The sequence below is a fragment of the Malus sylvestris genome (assembly GCF_916048215.2).
Source record: "Malus sylvestris chromosome 14 unlocalized genomic scaffold, drMalSylv7.2 SUPER_14_unloc_1, whole genome shotgun sequence".
Classification (NCBI taxonomy): Eukaryota; Viridiplantae; Streptophyta; class Magnoliopsida; order Rosales; family Rosaceae; genus Malus; species Malus sylvestris.
This window is the reverse complement of record NW_025920905.1, coordinates 68,226-88,487: the sequence shown is the minus strand read 5'-3', so window position 1 is coordinate 88,487 and position 20,262 is coordinate 68,226. Positions and strand designations below refer to the sequence as shown.

The following is a 20,262-nucleotide window of genomic DNA, read 5'->3' as shown; positions in this document are numbered from 1 at the left end:
ATTCTCACCTTCTCCCTGCAACAGGCGACATGGCAAGAATGCAGGGAAGCAGGGGAAGTCAGGAGAGAAAAAGGGGACAAATATCTCAATTTTTAATAATTGTTTTGTCCATGTAATCTTTTTTTTTTTGGGCAAATAATTTTTTTTATATGTGTTGTTAGGGGTGGGTTCGGTTTTTTGCCAAAACCGAAACCGAACCGAAATTTTGGTTCAGTTTTTTTTTTTTTCGGTTCGGTTTTTTTTCGGTTTGGTTTTTTCGGGTACAGTTTCGGTTTTTTTCACATCATGGTTGGGTTTTAAAAAAAAAACAAAGTATACACAGGGTTAATCTTTGTTTGGTTCTTGAGAAATTGGGTTTAAAAAGTAATGATATTTTAAATTCTCTTTTTCTCAGTATTATTTATTTAATTATTTGTTTTGGATATTTTTTTTCACATCAAGCAAACAAACAAAGTATACATAGGGTTAATCCTTGTTTGGTTTCTTAAAAAATATCAAGGAAAGTCCTAAAACTTTTGAGCAAAATAGATCACTCAAACATTACATGATTATTAATAAAGGGCAAACAAAGCAGTAAAACCCAAATCACAAACAACCATCAAATCCAATAGTATGTTTAGTTTTCTAAGAGAATGCAGTGAAAGTTTCAGTCTTTTACAAAGTCAAGCAACAAAAAATAAAATTTAAAATGTTTAACTCTCTCTCTCCCCCTCAATTTTTACTCAGCAGAGATATGAAAGTAAATGGACTGGAGTGCAAAGAGAGAGAAGTTGTACAAGTAAATTTGATTACCCTATGATTATTACTCCAAATCACTCATAATTTCAGTTCAAACAATAAAAAGACAAACAAAGAAGAACATGATTGATCAAGAGACAAATGGAAGGCAACTGGTTTAGTGATGAAACAAACAAACCATAAATAATTAGAAGTAAAATTGGAGTGTGAGAAAAATGAGAAAAGGGTAGTAAGTATTTGGTAACACATTGGGCTTACAACTTGGGTTTAAAAAATAATATCCAAAACAAATAAAATTGGGTTTAAAAATATTACAAATTGGGTTTAAAAAACAATACCCAAAACAAATAATTAAATAAATAAAATTTAAAAAAACATTAATTTAATTAATTCGGTTCGGTTCGGTTTTTTCAATTCGGTTCGGTTTTTTTGTTCGGTTCGATTTCGGTTCGGTTTGATTTTCGGTTTTTTTCGATTTTCGGTTTTTTGAACCCACCCCTAATTTTCAGCACTTATCATATGGGAGACCCATGGCCTGAACTCGATACAAAGAATTTAGTCTCATATTCATCTATACCTTCACATGAAAAAAAAACACATGAATGAATGGAGCATCAACATACGTGGGATTCAATTACAAGCATATGATTAAATGTTAAAACAAAGTGGAGCTTCATATCCTAATTGCAATTCTTAAAGTGGAGCATCAACTTTGTCATGCACTGAAAATCTGAGTGATACCATATGAGGATTCGAGTAATGCTATATGACCCAAATGCAGTTCAGTCTACATTATTAAAAGATGGCAGTCCGAACAACAAGAATGTACCAGCTTTAACAATGACTTCTAAGTTTTGCATATGCTGAAGTTAAGAATATTCAAGCATCAAATATGGCAGTCTGAACTCAATACACTATAAGACCTTACATAAATAGGTGACTACATTATTAAAACATACCAGCAGTACTGCAATAAATAGTGAGCCATACTATTAACGATCATTTATGACACGCCCCGATCCCGATGTCCTGTAGACATCGAGATGGTCACGTGTTGGCCGACACCCGAGGGGTGACGTAAGCCATTCGATTAAAGTAAAAACCCATAAAATGCTCACAAGCATGAATAATATAGCTCAAACCATAGCAATTAAACGTAAAGCAGCAGAAACATAATTACATTAAAATAATATTCAACTGCCAACATAAAACAAAACAAGATACAACAAACCCTGTCCAGAGCATACGTCTAATATAGATTACAAAAGAAAGAATATAAATTGAATAACAAAAGGAGTGGATCCTACAGTGAGAGGACTCAAAGATGCCAATGCAGAAGTGTCTTAACGCCGGGATTGTATGCCTCGAATCTAAGCCCTAAAGGGGGCGCAAAACAAAGGTGAGTGGACCAATTTGATATACATATAAGAAACAATTATCAACATACTATCCCGCAGGTTTTATGAAAACTCATATATATCATGATAAACATAGGTTTATCGAAACCTAGAATGTCGTGCAATATTTCAATTCATAACTCGCCATGCAATGTCTCAATTCATAACTCGTCGTACAATATCTCAATTCATGATTTGCATATAATAATCACTAGTGTCAAATGTTCACTTATATCCCTCCTGGCCCTATGCCATCTCCCCGTCCCTGAGCATACAGTCAGAGGAAAATATCGCTTCAGGCCCTATGCCAGCTCCCTGTCCATGTGCTAAATAGCCAGAGGAAACACACTCCAGGCCCTATGCCAACTCCTCCGTCGCTTGGGATGGACCGGAATCTATCTCTCATCCCGTAGCGGAAATTGGGACCACTAGGTAATATAGAACCATTGCACATACATCTCATAAACATTCTCATAAACTCATGCTTCTCATGTATGCATTTCTACTAATAAAACATGCATTTTTAGAAAGGGGTCACTCACGGTACTTCGCCGTCGAAAGCCGCGCTGCTAGCGAAGAAACAGTGCCACAATATATGCACTTAAGCACATAAAGGGTTCAACACAGTCAAACTCTATTCAGATGATTTAATTTAGGAAAACAGACTTAAAAAAACGGATCTAAGACGTCGAAATTAACCTACGAGGGGTCCTGAACGAAATCCAAAAAGTCAACTCAGAAAAGTCAACGATCAACGGGTCAAAGTCAACGGGTCGGGTCAACCGAGTTTTGGATTAGATTTGGATCTGGGTATAGGGTTTGGGTTTTTGGGTCACGGGCCAGAGGCCCTAATTGAAGGAACCCAAAAGGGTTCCCTGGGTTTGGGTTACACGGGCCAAAGGCCCTGGTCTTCTCGGCCCAAGGCTTTAAGCCTAGGGTTTGGGTTTTAGCTGCCAAGGCCCTAAGGGCTTTTGGGTTTCGAATTGAACGGGCCGAAGGCCCCAACTAAAATAAAAAAATGTAACGAGCTAGGGAACTGGGTCTGCTAGCAATGGGCCTAATGCCCAAAATAAAATGGCCCAAAGGCCTTGTGAATTAACAAGCAAAATAATTAAAATATAAATAAAAGAAAATGGGCTGGGTTTGCAACGGGCCTAAGGCCTGAGGGGGTTTGGGTCGGTCCGAAGGCCTGGGTGCGCCGGGGGAAAAACCAGAGGAACACCGAAGCTGCTACAGCTCTGGCTGACTACAAACGGAGGTCTAGTGCTCCAATCTAGCTACCAAAATGGAGTACAAGAAGAGGGGAGTACTTTGGTACCTTCAAATCGAATTGAATTGACCGGATTTGCTCAGAAAAGTCCACGGCGCTCACAGGTTCGTCGGAGAAATGGGTGTGCTCACCCCGTGTGTCGATCTCGACCTAAACCTCAGAAAAATCATGAAAGTCACTTCCAATTTCTCAATCAAACACAATTTAACCCTGAGTGAGAACGATCGGAGGCTTACCTAGCCGGAAAAAAAGAAGATTCGCCGGAGGTTTCCTGTGTTGTTTTTCCTTCGTGCGCGCGTGCGTGTTCACGGGAGGGATGCGAGGGATACGGGAGAGAGATGAGAGATTTAGTTTCGAGAAAGACTGAGGGAATACAGAGAGAAAGAGAGATGATAGGGATAGGTGATGTGGGAAATGGAGGACATAATCAGGGTGGGCCCCTTGGGCTTACCATTTAAGGCCCAAAACAATATTTTATAAAAAGAAGGAGGGTGGGCTGTAACAATTTAGCTTATTATCCCCCACTCAAGACAGGGCCAGGCCATTATTATCAACAGTTTGAGGTTAAATACAAAAATCCTACGTATTCGTCCGATCAATCTGTGGGAGAAGAAATTTCAAGATAGGAAGATAATATCTTTCCTTGCTATAAAAAAACTTCATTTATTTCTAAAAGCCAGTGGTAGAATAACTATCAACTTGGGGCCACATCACACATACACGGTACAACATTGGTCTCTCTTTAACCTTTGTTATAAAAACGCATCTAAGGTCATTAAAACAATTCAAACATGCTCCTTCCACTAACTGAACAACCAAAGAATGCTGTTCTTCACTAGACATACTGATCAACTATAACAAAACTCACGATGATAAGTAATAGGTACGGTGAATACAATCAAATAAAATATGTTGCAAGATGTAGAACTTTGCAGAAATATTAATGTAAAGAAAGAACAAAAAATATTCGAGGCAAACAAGTTACTCGTCCCTAAGAAAAACCCTCAAATTACTTGATTCTTCCAACATAGAATCCAATCCAACAGAGGAAAATCCTAAACATGTAACCCAATCCAATCCAACAGAACCCAAAGACATCAGATTTATAGATTTTTGCACATAAAAAATGAAACTTGAACACTAGAAAACCAGATAGAGAGATACCTTTGAATGTAGTACTGCTCAATAGGAGGAGTGGAATGAGATAAACAGAGGCGGATCTTTGGTTTCAGATGCAGTATTGGGTAGATCGAAGCACTACAAAATACAAAGAAATAAAAAAAAAAGCAAATCAGAAAAGAATACAAAGAAATCGAAGCACTAAAAAATACAAAGAAATTCAGCAGAATTAGGAACTGGGTGTTAATGAAATCGAAGCAAGCAAATCAGAAAAGAATAATAATGCCACTTCAAGCAACAGCAAACACCAAACCAAGAGAGAAAGTACTACAAAATACAAAGAAAGAGAGATCGAGAGACTACACAATCACTATCAGATTGAACCTGGAACGGAGATGCAGAGCTGAAAGTTCACAGAGAAGCTACATGGAAAAGGATGAGGAGGAAGGTTGCGAAGGGGAGATGCAGGAGGATGAATAAGTTCACAGCGACAGAGAGAAGAGAAATGATAGTTAGGGTTTGTCGTATGATATAGATGGTGTAAATATTGAAAAAGCTAAGGGGTATTTTTGCCTTAAAATTTTATGATTTTTGTGTTCCACGGGATGGAACAACCCGTTCCCGGGGGAGAGGGGAGGTGGCACCAAAATTTAACCCATTTTCGTTCCGTGGGACAGCGTGTTCCACATAATTTAGGGCACTAAACATGGGACGGAACACGTCCACCCCACTCCGTTCTGTCCCATCCAACGTACCAAACGCACCATTTCCGTTTCAGCTTAGTTCCCTTTTTGTTTGCACATTTGTGCATTGAAAAGTCGATTATGCCCTTTGCTGGGTGCTATCTTCCTTATTTCAGTTCCTCAGAGTTTAAGCGGCTGTTTCTCAACCCACGTGTCGGTCATCGTGAGGTTTGGTCTTCCATCTATATCCACCCTGCTTTGTGAAGCTGCTGGAAATGTCTTCCATTTTTAGCGTTTTCTTAATTTTCTTCGTACTTTGTGTGCGGATGTTTGATCTGATTTCATTTTTTTGTTTCAAGAAACGTTGGCCTTCAAATTTTAAAGGTTTATTGTACAAGCTTGCAAGCCCTTTCTGGGTGAGGTATATAATTTTTGTTTTTGTTCTTAAATCTTTTTCCAATAGAATTTTAATTGTTTTTTTGGTCCTGTTTTGTTTTTGGTGTGATGATTAATTATTGGGCGGTGAAGCATCAACACGTACACAAAATGGGTGTAGCGGAGATGAGGATGCTTCGTTGGATGTGTGGGCACACGAGAAAGGATAAGATTAGGAATGAGGATATCCGAGGTAAAGTAGGAATAGCCGAAATTGAAGGAAAGATGAGAGAAAATCGGTTACGATGGTTTGGACATGTGCAAAGAAGGCCTACTGACGCTCCGATTAGAAGATGCGACTATGGGACAGAGGTTCAGGGCCGAAGGGGTAGAGGAAGACCTAGGAAAACTTTGGAAGAGACCCTAAGAAAAGACTTAGAGTACTTGGATCTAACGGAGGACATGACACAGGACAGAACACAATGGCGTTCTAAGATTCATATAGCCGATCCCACTCAGTGACTTGGATTTTCCAAGTCTCCAACCGAAAAGTTTTCCTCACTCGGGAAATTAAGGGAACACTACCTCAACCTACATGCTCCATTCACAAAGCTTCAACATACAAATTTCAACAAAAGAAAATTCAAAGAACTTAGCGAAGAAGGCTTTGGTGTATTTAACACAATACGTTGAAATGAAGGAAAACTTATTTATTGATATCCCTGATAAGTTACAAATATGTACATATACATGAGTCAAAATAAACAAACAAGAGGGAGCCTTCACAAAGGTTGTTTAGGAGAAGTCTCAGCAGTCGGTAGAGCCCCAGAAAGAGAAGGCACCGGACGGGGATCATTCGGAGCCTCAGTACTGGACAGAACCCTAGAAGGAGGAGGCATCAGAGGTTGATCATTTGGAGCTTCATTACGCGGTACAACCCCAGAAGACGAAGGCAATAAATGCCTTTGGAACAAACCCACAAATCTCTGATGATCAAGTAAAACCTGACCATCAGATTCCTTCATCTGGTTAAGCTTCCTCTTCATGTTTGTAGCATAGTCATGTGCGAGCCGGTGCAACTGTTTATTCTCATGCTTGAGCCCTCTAATCTCCTGTTTGAGACTCATCACTTCAGCCGCCAATGATTCAACTTGGCGGGTTCGAGCAAATAGGCGTTGGGCCATATTAGACACAGAACCTGCACACTGAACACTGAGAGCCAGAGAATCTTTAACAGCCAACTCATCAGACCGTTTGGAAAGTAGTCTGTTATCTTTGGGAGTGAGAAGGTTCCTGGCCACTACCGCAGCGGTCATATCATTCTTCATCACGGAATCCCCAACGGTAAGAGAACCAGTAGGGGAGACGAATGATGAGCGCCATATGTTGTCTGGAGAAGGCGGGGCTGTCTCTTCAACAAGGTTCAAGTCAAAACGACGGTCGGAGGGGCCAGACATTTTCAAAGGTGTTGAAGAGAGAAGAGGTCGGACAAATCAAGATCTTAGAAGTGCAAGAATGAAGCTTCTACTGGTGGAGATTCAAGTGTGCTTTGGAACTTAATGCCAGCCCCTATAAAAATCTGCACTCGACGAAGCTTCAGAAATCGAAGAGGCGCCTGCTCAGAAATCGAAGAGGCGTTTGCTTTCTCAAAAGCTGGGCTGCTTAGATACCACGAGGGTCGATCTCAGAAATCGAAGAGGCGTTTGCTTTCTCAAAAGCTGGGCTGCTCAAAGACCACGAAGGCCGATCTCAGAAATCGAAGAGGCTTGCTTTCTCAAAAGCTGGGCTGCTCAGAGACCACGAGGGCCGATTTCAGAAATGGAAGAGGCACATACTTTTCCAGCCTTGTCAGCACCTGCCACACGCACACTCAGCTTTGCGGAAATTATGGGCATTCTGTCGAAGATTTCTGGTGAAGTAGAAAGCACATGAATCGTACTGTTCAATCACCCACTTCCCACACGCAACAGTAGCTCATGGGTACCACAGATAACTTTGCCAAAGTTATCTGACAAAGTTGAGACACGTGAAGCTTGCAGCTCTCACTACATCGCTCTGACCAAGAAGGGTAAAAGAATAGCAAAGAAACAACACTAACAAAGTTTAGACACATAAATTTTGAAGGTCTAGCTACCATATTATTACCCACAAGGGTAAAGGAACAGTACCACTGCTGGATAATTGGAAGGTCCCGGTGTGTCAACCTCTGTACTTCGTGGCAAGGTAGACTAGCAAACATGCTCAACCTTTACTCACATTCGAGAAAACACTCCCAACAAGATTGCTTGCTCCAAAATCGAAGAGGCACCGCCTTCCGAATCTTGAGAGCCAGACTCCCAACATGATTACTTTTTAAAAAATAGAAGAGAGGGTAAAGGAACAGTAACACTGCTGGATAATTGGAAAGTCCCTGTGTGTCAACCTATGTGCTTCGTGGCAAGGTAGACTAGCAAACATGCCCAACCTTTACTCACATTCGAGAAAACACTCACAACAAGATTGCTTGCTCCAAAATCGAAGAGGCACCGCCCTTCGAATCTCGAGAGCCAGACTCCCAACATGATTACTTTCTCAAAAATCGAAGAGAGGGTAAAGGAACAGTACCACTGCTGGATAATTGGAAAGTCCCTGTGTGTCAACCTCTGTGCTTCGTGGCAATGTAGACTAGCAAACATGCCCAACCTTTACTCACATTCGAGAAAACACTCCCAACAAGATTGCTTGCTCCAAAATCGAAGAGGCACCGCCCTCCGAATCTCGAGAGCCAGACTCCCAACATGATTACTTTCTCAAAAATCGAAGAGACACCGCTCTCCGAATCTCGAGAGCCAGACCCCCAACATGATTTCTTTCTCAAAAATCGAAGAGGCATCGTTCCCCGAATCTCGAGAGCCAGATCCCTGCCAGGATTGCTTGTTCGAAAATCGAAGAGGCACCACTATCCCAACTTCAAGAGCTGGATCTCCTTGGATAAAGCTTGTCTGTAATCTTCACACGCAACATCAGCTTTCCAGATACCACATACCACTTTTTCAAAGTGCTCCGACAAAGTTAAAACATGTGAAGCTGGCAGCTCCCACTACCGTGCTATGACCAAGCAGGGTAAAGGAATAACATTATTACTTGATGTTAGTGAGACTCCTATATATGTCGACCTCCATCCCCAACGGACAGGCAGACCTGCAAAAATGCTCAACCCTTGCTCTTATCTGAAAGGGCACTCCCAACGAAGCCTTTCGAAATATTCAGCTTTCTTTCCCCCAATAATACCTTTGCAAACAAGCTATACTAGAGCAAGAATATCTCATATCATCAGGGTTAAAAGCAAGAGTATCCTATATCATGCTTTTTCCCTGTCTTTTCCTTTGGCCTTGTTCTTACCTGTAAGACAAGGAGAAAGAGAGCAATCAGTCAGCACTTGGAATCAAGCTTCCAACCAGAAACTGACTGCCTAGAACCCCTTACCTGAGTACTTACCTGACATTGCTCTCGAGTACTCATCTTCAACATCTTATGCTTCCAGGGAAGATACCGCATCTGCCTAAGGAACAGATAGGCCAAGTGAGAATGATACAAAGAAGCATGTGGAGACAAGCGTAACAGCACACGTGCCGATACATCCACTACTCTGTCAAAAGCAAAAGTATCCCATATCAGCAGGGTCGAACGTACTCTAGATTTGATGGACTTGTTTTGACCCTCAAATTCTTCAGTCGGCCTTATACTCTGGAGGAAACCAGAAAACCCTCAAGCCCAGTTCAAGAATAAGCCTGTGGAAAGTTACTTCTTCAAAAGCAAAAGTATCCCATATCATATCTTCTCATTTTTCTTCTCTTTATCCTTCATGCTGCCTGCAAGATAGGGAGAATGTGAACAATCAGCCGGAGCTCTGATTGCTTACCTTGTCTGTCACCTCTTTCAGCAGATCCCCTAGCCCGGCGACTTGGGGGACTCCTACTACATGGTTTGTATCGTGCTTGACCAAGCCTGAAACTACAAGTAAGCTTCAAGTGAAATTGATACATTACCTTGTGCATCTCCACCAGTTAAAGATACCACCCCTGGATGGAGGAAGAGTACTTCCAGAGAAGATGTCACATCTACCTATGAGACAGATAAGGCAAGTCAAGACGATACCACACTCCGGTACTTAGAAGTTTCGTGATTACGAGATCATTCTCCCACAATATTTCCTAATGTCATTTGTACTAAATCATTCACTTGTACTCACTAAAGGAGAGCTTGAACCTATGTACTTGTGTAAACCCTTCACAATTAATGAGAACTCCTCTATTCCGTGGACGTAGCCAATCTGGGTGAACCACGTACATCTTGTGTTTGCTTTCCTATCTCTATCCATTTATATACTTATCCACACTAATGACCGGAGCAATCTAGCGAAGATCACAAAAAGCGACCGTTTTCGCTACCTAGGATCTATCTTGCAAGAGAACGGAGAATTAGATGGAGATCTCAACCATAGATTACAAGCTGGATGGATGAAGTGTAAGAGTGCATCCGGCGTGTTGTGTGACCGTCGTAGGCCACTGAAGTTCAAGGGAAAATTTTATAGGACGACAATAAGGCCAGCGATGTTGTATGGCATAAAATGTTGGGCGATGAAGCATCAACACATACACAAAATGGGTGTAGCGGAGATGAGGATGCTTCGTGGGATGTGTGGGCACACGAGAAAGGATAAGATTGAGAATGAGGATATCCGAGGTAAAGTAGGAGTAGTCGAAATTGAAGGAAATATGAGAGAAAATCGGTTCCGGTGGTTTGGACATGTGCAAAGAAGGCCTACTGACGCTCCGGTTCGAAAATGTGACTACGGGACAGAGGTTCAGGGCCGAAGGGGTAGAGGAAGACCTAGGAAAACTTTGGAAGAGACCCTAAGAAAAGACTTGAGTACTTGGATCTAACGGAGGACATGACACAAAACCGAGCGCAATGACGTTCTAGGATTCATATAGCCGACCCCACTTAGTGGGAAAAGGCTTTGTTGTTGTTGTTGTTGTTGTGTTTAGTTTGCGGATCTATTTTCTATAAAAAAAAATTGGTGATAATTGATTTTGAGGTTGTGTTGTATATGGATTTTTAGTGTGGGTATATGATTTGGTTTTTTTATTTTGAGGAAGCAGTGGCCATCGTTTTTTGCCGCTTTTATATATATTATTCCAGAAGCTTGAGGTATAAAATCTTGAAATTGCTCACCTTAAATAGACAGCGGCGTGCATATGTAGTTTATCATCGAATAATCAACCTCTCATCACTAAATTAACGTTTAAGTTTGTTTTTAATTTAGTTCACAAATGAATCAACCAAGTTTTCATGCCATATTGATACGAAATTATAAAGAAATGTCGATCATATTTTGTTTGTTTTTTTTCCTTCTTTTGAGATCTATTATTCATATATATATCATAGATGATGAAGAATAAAAGAAATTAAATGCCGCTTTGGATGATAAGTTGATGTTGATGACAAGTACTATTGATGATGATACCCACTATTTCTCATCTGTTCTAATGCTGCAGGTATGTATATTATGTAACAAGTTCTCTATCAGTTTGTTAATATCCATAACCAATACAGGTTTTCAAACACTTACACAGGTTTGTATTTCAGTGAAAAAATTGTAGGAAAAACAAAAGGAGGTTGAGCCTATCTACATAGTGAGTCGAAAGAAAAATTAAACTCAACAACTAGAGAATGAGAATGGTTTGATGAAAAATAGGAAATGAACACATATAAGGTAATGTCACAAGGTGAGATTTCAGTATGAATTTTTCATTGTCATACTAATTAATGCTTTTAAACCAATCGGTATAGATTCTATTTTTAGTTTCTTTTGCTTGATCAATTTACATTCCTTTTTTAACCAAATGCAAGTTCCAATATTGCATTGATGACAAAATAAATTAATTGAGATTGAAGCTTTCTCTGATTGAGAAATCTCTTTTTGTTTAAATAGTGTTACAATTTTGTCTTTATTTTTTTTCCCAAGAGGTGGACTTAAAAAGGATAAAGTATGCAAGGGAATGGTAGGATCAACATATCAAAGGTAGACATCGATTTTTTCTCTCATGTTAAACTTATATTGTGATGTTTATTATTATTAAATTTTGAAAAAAAATAATTGCTTATCATAACCTTATCACAATACTAAATAACAGGGAGAGAGATGAAAAATAGAGAGGTATCTATTTGATTGTATGCTTACTTTGGAGATTTTGTGTAAGATCCCACATACTTATATGTATATTCTCATCTCTACCTAGCACGAGGCCTTTTGGGAGCTCACTGGCTTCGGGTTCCATCGGAACTCCGAAGTTAAGCGAGAAGAGGGCTAGAGCACTCCCATGATGGGTGACCCACTGGGAAGTTGTTCGTGAGTTCCCAGAAACAAAACCGTGAGGGCGTGGTTCCCGGCCAGGGCCCCCACCACAACTTGGGCCCGCTCTACCACCGTAGCACGATATTGTCCGCTTTGGGCCCCAACCATGCCTTCAAGGTTTTGTTTCTGGGAACTCACGATCAACTTCCCAATAGATCACCCATCATGGGAGTGCTCTAGCCCATTTCTCGCTTAACTTCGGAGTTCCTACGGAATCTGAAGCCAGTGAGCTCCTAAAAGGCCTCGTGCTAGGTAGGAATGAGAATATACATTTAAGGATCACTCACCTGGGCGATGTGGGATGTCACAATCCACCCCCTTTAGGGGCCCGATGTCCTCGTCGGCACACTTCCGGCCAGGGATAGGCTCTGCTACCAATTGTCACATCCCGGCTCGGGCCCCCACCACAACCTGGGCCCGCTCCACCATCGTAGCACGATATTGTCCGCTTTTGGCCCCAACCACACCTTCACGGTTTTGTTTCTGGGAACTCACGAGCAACTTCCCAGTGGGTCACCCATCATGTGAGTGCTCTAGCCCCCTTCTCGCTTAACTTCAAAGTTTCTACAGAACCCGAAACCAGTGAGCTCCCAAAAAGCCTCATGCTAGGTAGGGATGAGAATATACATTTAAGGATCACTCCTCTGGACGATGTGGGATGTCATGCAATTGACTAAGAATTTGTTAATCATTTTAACATGTATTATATAAGATATTTACTTTTTATGATACATTTCTAATTTTTGCAAATTACTTGATTTACTATTGTTATATGCTTTACAGATTTTTATGTTAAGTGTGTCACTATATTGTTGTAATAGTTAAATTGGATGTAATATGAAGTGTTGAGATAAAACTAGGCACAACTAATTATCTTTCACTTCTTGAGATACAGTCATTGTTTGATTTAGCCTATAACTGATAAATCTTTAATTATAATTGGGTTTTTTAGTTTACCTGGATCAGAACTGATAACCGTATAAAAGGGCAGTAAAAATTAAAGTCTGCCTGTTCTGATGACAACTGATAAATATACAGTTCTGCACTGTATACTGGTTGATGAAAAGGTGAGCAATCATTACTTAATGATCTTAAGTAATAACTACTTAGTATTGCTCATTGAAAATTTATTAATTGTTTCAATGCATATGATCTAACATTTCTGCTTTCTGTAATAAACACTATTTAGGATCTTTATTTTTTTGGTCAAAAACACTATTTGGGATCTGTTTGTCATCTTTAGACATTGCTTGATTTTGTATTGTCAAATGATATATATTTTCATAATCACTGTGTCTGTATAGTATATGGATTATATATATATAATATTAAGTGTTCTATTCTTTGTATTAGATCTTTTTATACTTAAACAACTTTTTTAAGTGTTAATTAAAATGATTAATTGATAGTTACTGTTTGCCTATGCATATTCTTGCGTAGTATTTACTATGCACATGCATATTCATGTTATACTATATGTAATGGTCACTGTTATTCACTTATTCACTTGATATTTAACAATATTTTTTTCTTGCATTTTTTCCCATGCTGAATTGTCAAGCGACAATCAATATAAACTTATATGAATTTTGTTTCTTCATTGTTAATTTACTGATGCTAGGGATAATTTAAGCTTCTACATTCTTAACATTTTTCATATTTGACTTGCAGGATTAGTGTCAATGTACACATTTTTGCAACTATTTGTTCTGTCTTTCTCCCTCACTCTGTATAATTTTAGTCAAATTGAACTACTCTTTAAAACTTGAGATTTAACTAAAGTGCTTAGAACTTAGTTAAATGAAAGTTTACTTCGGTTTGATGACATTTACATGATTATTAGGTTCACAATCATTGGATGCATTATCTTTTATATGTTTTAATCATAATGTCATAAAATTTTCGATCCCGCAACAACGCGCAGGTCACACTTCCCGCAGCAACGCACGGGTCATGCTTTCCAGTAGTAACTAAAGTCTGCTTAGTAGGCCTCCAAGAAATTGTGGTTTCACCAACAATACCCGTTTAGGATATTGCCATGCGGGGATCAAATAAGTACCCAGCATCAACATAACCAACAAAGGAAACTCGAGAACTGGGTGGAGGGGGTGAGGAAGGGACGGTTGCACTCGAATTTGAGTAGGGATATGACAAGTCCAAGTCTCACAGTACCATTAAGATAACATAGAATTTATGTAACACCTTTCAATGTCTGCGTGTTGGCACATGATTGAGATTTATAATGCAGGAGATGTTAGGTCTTCTACACTGAGATAAGTACAGCAAAGTACCAATTGCAATTAAGTATGGAACCTCGGGTTCTTAAACCTCTTCATCATCTATCTTTGGATGGTATAGGTCTCGTTGTGCATCAAGCGTACGGATGACCATGAGTGTACTCAAAGGTAATGCTTTATCATTAAAGCAATGTAACACCATCTTGGTGTAGTTTGACTAATGGACAAGAATGTTGGATTGTGAACTATCTTAGTACATATTTGTAGAAGTGTGGCGGGTGGCGTAAGCGTACATAATCATTTTAACATGCATGTTAGCGGAATGTTGGATTCCGTTTAATTTATGTATTGGTTATGTTCAGGTATAATAAAATTAAGAACACATGTATAAACTTCTGAGTTTTAGAATTCTAACCTTTAGATTTCATAGGCGGATGCATTCAATATTGTTAAGGCTCCAAAGTGTTACCCCTCTACCAGTATCTACACGAATATATCTCCAACTAGTGAAGCAAGAAGACGACAATCTGCTAGAACTTTATCCATTAGGTAGGTGTTGCAACAAGGGGATTTGGTATGGTGTTTTGTTTTTCAATTCTTTAAATTGGAAAACCTAATTCTTTTCTCTCTAATTTCTATTTCCGCTTTGTGAATTCTCACACTATGTTACATAGAGCCCTTAGGCTTAAAAAGAGAACAATTTCTAATTAAGCCAATAGGATTACAGATTAATTCTCTACCACAAATGTGTGTCGCACGCCTTGGGGAAAATTTTGAGAAACTTTGGGGTTCACTAGTCTGTATCACGTCACTCGTTCGTCTCAAGAAGAGATTCTTTCACGTCACCAATTTACCACATGGGTTGTTGGATTTAAGGTAAAATCACTTTGCTTTGTAGTCATCTAAACTAAGAAAACCCTTGCAATCTAGTGAACCAGAAATTCTGGAAACCCCAGAAGTGCTTAGAACCAGAAAATCTGGAGCATAGGAATGTACAACCAAGAAAGCGCATCCCACTATCAGAAACGAGATGTTCAGGAAAATTATGTAGTTTTTGTACTTTGGTAAGAAAACTAAGGTACCCATTAGAGAAATTCAATCTAATCTAATTTTTTTTAAAGTAGAGAAATTGATTGAAATTGAATTTACCTTTATGATTGTGCTCCAGAGCAATTGGAGAAGATAATGAAAATCCAAAAATGTAGGGTAGAAATTGAGGAAAATTACAAAAATATAAAGGGGTAGAAATTGAAATGGATGGAGGGTTTTTTTAATTTGGTAAAGCTGGAGGATTAAGGTTGCTGCTTTTCTTGGGGAGAGAAGTGGAAGAGACAGAGCATTTAAAGCTTTCCTTCTGAGTTTCCACATTGTAGGAATACTGTCACTTCATGCAATGTAAGGCCATAGATCATGATGCTGACAAGTTGAGGACACGTGTCGAAAGATGGTGCCGTTGGGGCCCACAACCGTCCCAGGGAAAATTTCTCGAGTAAAAGCAGTTACCACGGTATTCAAGCGGAAACAACTACACGTGTGGGAATTTGGTGGACGTCGGCTATCAGGGTGAGTTTAGTATCTGAGCTGTGAAAGCAAAGAAAAAGACTTGCGTCACAATCAAAGCTTCAAAATCGGTCTGTCCCTCCTTGGGCAATGCGCTTTACATTTTTCTTACTTTCTTCATTATTTGTTTGTAGATCACATTCTTTGAGAAATTTTTGGGTTCATTAGTCTTTGTCAAGTCACTCGTTTATCTTAAAAAGAAATTTTCTTGCATCACTAGTTTATCATGCTACAATCATAAATTTATTGAATAGATAACAACAACAAAGTCTCATTTCAATAAGTGGAGTTAGCTAAATTTAAAATGTCACTGGACTCAGTTTTACGCCAAGTTTATTAGACGGATAATACAATTTTTCAATCCACATTCTCCCCCACTTGACCATTTCATCAACAATGTTGTCTAAATGCTTTTGTTTCATTTTTCAATTTGATGCTAGGCCCATGTTAGACTAAAAACAACTGCCGTACAAAAGTAAGATAAAAGGGATACAAAGGAGAACATATATACATATATATATATATATATAGAAGCCCCTTCTCAAGAGGGATTCTAATTTTTCAAAAAAAATGGGAATACCTTCTTCACCATTAGATTTGACTTGAATGGAATTCTGTGGTTGAGATTAAATCACAGGCCACAAAATCTTAATCACAGAATTTTATTAAAGCCAACTCTAACGGTTAAGAGGGGATCCTCTTTTTTTTTTTGAAAAATAGGGATCCCTCTTGGGAAGAGATTCCTATATATATATATATATGCTAGCTTTCATGCACGCGCTCTTTGAACCACAACGTGCTACGCATGACTTACACGTTTTAAATGAATAATATTAGATCATGCTAAAAGAAATTCTTCGTAAATCAATCAAAACAGCCGAATCTACATTAGGGGCTCGGCTCCATTGCCAAGAGAAAGCAGAGTTACCCCAGCAAATGTGGTGGACAATTTTAACAACCTAGATAAACTATCAAGTGAAGAACATAAGTACTCAGAAGCTGTGTTCCCCAACACATAGAACAAAACCAGAAGCCAAAGAAACATACAGCAATAACCCAATTGAGAAAAAGTTCCAAAATTGCAGTAGAAAATGTTAAGGTAGTTTATATAGCCTTGGGAGACACATGAGTTGTTGGATTTAAGGTAAAAGCACTTTGCTTTGTAGTCATCTAAACTAAGAAAACCCTTGCAATCTAGTGAATCAGAAAATCTGGAAACCCCAGAAGTGCTTAGAAACAAAAAGTCTGAAGCATGGGAATGTACAACCAAGAAAGCGCATCCCACTAACAGAAACGAGATGTTCAAGAAAATGACCTAATTTTTGTACTTCGGTAAGAAAACTAAGGTACCCATTAGAGAAATTCAATCCAATTTAAAATATATAAAAAGTACAGAAATTGATATGAAATTGAATCTACCTTTATGATCGTGCTCCAGAGCAATTGGAGAAGATCATGAAAATCCAAAAATTAGGGTAGAAATTGAAATGGATGGAGGGTTTTGGAGTTCGGTAAAGCTTAAGGATTAAGGTTGCTTGCCGCTTTTCTTATTGAGAGAAGTGGAAGACACAGAACTTCCCTTCTGTGTTTCCACATTGTAGGAATATTGTCACTTTAGCCAATGTAAGGCCATAGATCATGGATGCTGACAAGATTGAGGACACGTGTCAAATGATGGTGTAGTTGGGGGTCATTACTGTCCATGAAAAAAAAGTTCACACGGCATTCAAGTGGAAAAAACTACACGTGGGAATTGGATGCATTTTTGCTCATCATTATGAACTATGGTGTATGCTCACCATATATCTTATCATTTGACATGTGTCATTTCACTTAATCATAGTTAATTTTTTTTCAAAATTAGAAAAGGAACATTTAATATTAAAGTTAATCATAGTTAGTTAAAAGGACACGTGTCAAATGATACACCATAGTTTATGGTGAGCATACACCATAGTTTATGGTGAGTAAAAATGCTCCTCGTGGGAATTTGGTGGACGTTGGCTATCAGTGAGTTTGGTCGCACGATTTACGATAAATGAATAAAAAAGGTCAAAAAGGTCGTACCCAGTGCACAAGGCTCCCGCTTTACGCAGGGTCTGGGAGAGGTGAATGTCGGCTAGCCTTACCCCCATTTATGAAGAGGCTGCTCCCAAGTCTCGAACCCGAGACCTACCGCTCATGGGCGAAGGCACTTGCCATCGCACCAAGTACGATAAATGAATATAATTAGAAAATTCTTGAACTCTTCACAAAGAGGATTCTCATTCATATTTTTCTATCTTTCTTCAATATTTGACCTTTTTTTTATTTTTTATAAGTTGTGGCATATATTTGTCACAAAAGGTTTAAGCGATAGCAAAAATACAAAAAGCTGAGAATAGATTCCAGCACTAGGGCTGGGTTTGGTTGGCAAACCGTGCCAATTTCTTGTGCCATTTGCCGGCCGTATATATATAATTACCGAAAATTAGTTACCGCTAGCCAACCGTCTTTTTGCAGTTGCTAAAAATCAGTTCAACCGAAATTATTGGTTAGTTCGGTTGACAAATGGCACAACCAATGGTTTGCAAATAAGCTACAAAAACAACAATTGAAGACCATGCATTGACCCGTAAACAACAAACCCAAAAAGAAAAAAAGAAGTTGCTGCAATTTTTCAATTGATGATAAGCCAACATATTCATGACCTAACAAATTAAAATGAAAATCAAAACAAAACTCAAGCCAACAACAATGTCAGCAAACATAATCCAAATAGTTATAAGTTTCACAAACTCAAAAGTCTAACTAATATAATTTTATAAATTCAATTGTAGCAACTAATGCATAAACAAAAAACTTGAAACTCAAAAGTATGGTTATGGTTATAAGATCTCCTTATTATAATCCCAAAACAAATAACTTCTTGTTTTGATAATGCATATTCATTGAAGTAGCAGCAATCAATGCATGTGAAATCTTTCATGAATCAATTCTTTGAGGCACTTAGAATTGATGTTCCTGCTTGAAATGTAGAACCATTAACTATTTCAGTTCAAATGTTACATAAAAAAATATGATTAGCTAGAATAAGAAGTAATATTGAATAATAAATTAAAAATATCAATAAACATTGGATTGAAGTGCTATAATTAGAATTAGAAAAAATATATCAATACTTACAATTTTCCAGTTCTTCACATGTCAAGCATGTAAAAAATACCTAAAACATCTAAATAGAATATATATATATATATATATATATATATTGGTAGGTATGGCATTCCGCCAATATACAAAATCCAATTCCAAAGCCATACCATTAATTGTCGGTTTGGTATAATTGTCACATCCCGGGCCGGGGCGGACCACTTTTCGGGCCCGCTCTACCATCGTAGCACGATAATGTCCGCTTTAGGTCTCGGCCACACCCTTACGGTTTTGTTTCTGGGAACTCACGAGCAACTTACCAGTGGGTCACCCATCATGGGAGTGCTCTAGCCCCCTTCTCGCTTAACTTTGGAGTTCCTACGGAACTCAAAGCCAGTGAGCTCCCAAAAGGCCTCGTGCTAGGTAGGGATGAGAATATACATTTAAGGATCACTTCCCTGGGCGATGTGGGATGTCACAATAATGCCAACAGATTATGAAAAAAATGCAAAAATTATACTATAGCATTATGAACTGACCGGTATGGTTCGGTCGGTAAATTGATTTATAGCAAAATTTCCCACCCTTGTCCAGCACAATTCAATACTGCAATCAGTGCTTTACATATCTACATTATTTGTTTGTAGATCACATTCTTTAGATATTTTTGGATTAGTCTCTGTTAAGTCACTCGTTCCTCTGAGAATAGAGGTTACTAGCAAAAATGCTCGCGCGTTGCTGCGGGACTTGAATGCACCAGCCTTAACCACATGAATGAGACATTTAACCTAAAAAAATAAATTCAACATAATCATAAACGAATAAAAGAGATAGATGAGTAAAAGGTGTCGGTAAGATGAGCAATTCGGGTTTTATATACATTCAACTGAGCTGTTTACAAAAGAAACAGTTGCAAAAAATGCTCTGTTTCTTGAGAAACATAAGCAACATGCATTTAACACTTATATTGCCCTTCAAGTTAAGATAGCAAAATATACGTCCAGCAGGCCAGACACGTGTTTTAACAGCTAAACAAAAAAGCAAAAAATGTGTGCTGTTCTTGTTTCAACAACTAATCTTTCAAGCACTAATGTAAGGATTAATGTATAATATCTGAGATCCTATTTGTTTTTTATTGACTGATGCTTCAACATCATCCACCTAATTCATATCACACATCCATAGATACCTGAGAACGCTTATTCTCACCACCATTGCGTTGTTATTTTAGTATGTTTTTTCACTAAGAAGAAAAGGAAAGAGCATCACGAAAAACACTAACAATTTCAACTCTAAAACGTCACCTTATTCCTATAACCCACCTCAATCAACAACAAAAGAAGAAAAATAA

The 20,262-nt window shown here is 38.6% G+C and overlaps 2 long non-coding RNA genes across 2 annotated transcripts; one reads left to right on the top strand and one right to left on the bottom strand.

The window, feature by feature from the left end:
• Positions 1-1,241: 1,241 nt before the first annotated feature.
• On the bottom strand, positions 1,242-3,794 carry LOC126613630 (uncharacterized). Its single transcript, XR_007620147.1, has 3 exons — positions 3,642-3,794; positions 3,454-3,555; positions 1,242-1,315 (listed from the first exon to the last, which is right to left on the bottom strand). It is a non-coding gene; the product is annotated as an uncharacterized LOC126613630 (long non-coding RNA).
• Positions 3,795-11,071: 7,277 nt separating this feature from the next.
• On the top strand, positions 11,072-11,746 carry LOC126613631 (uncharacterized). The gene is made up of 3 exons (XR_007620148.1): positions 11,072-11,122; positions 11,214-11,340; positions 11,595-11,746. It is a non-coding gene; the product is annotated as an uncharacterized LOC126613631 (long non-coding RNA).
• The last annotated feature ends 8,516 nt before the right edge of the window (positions 11,747-20,262 follow it).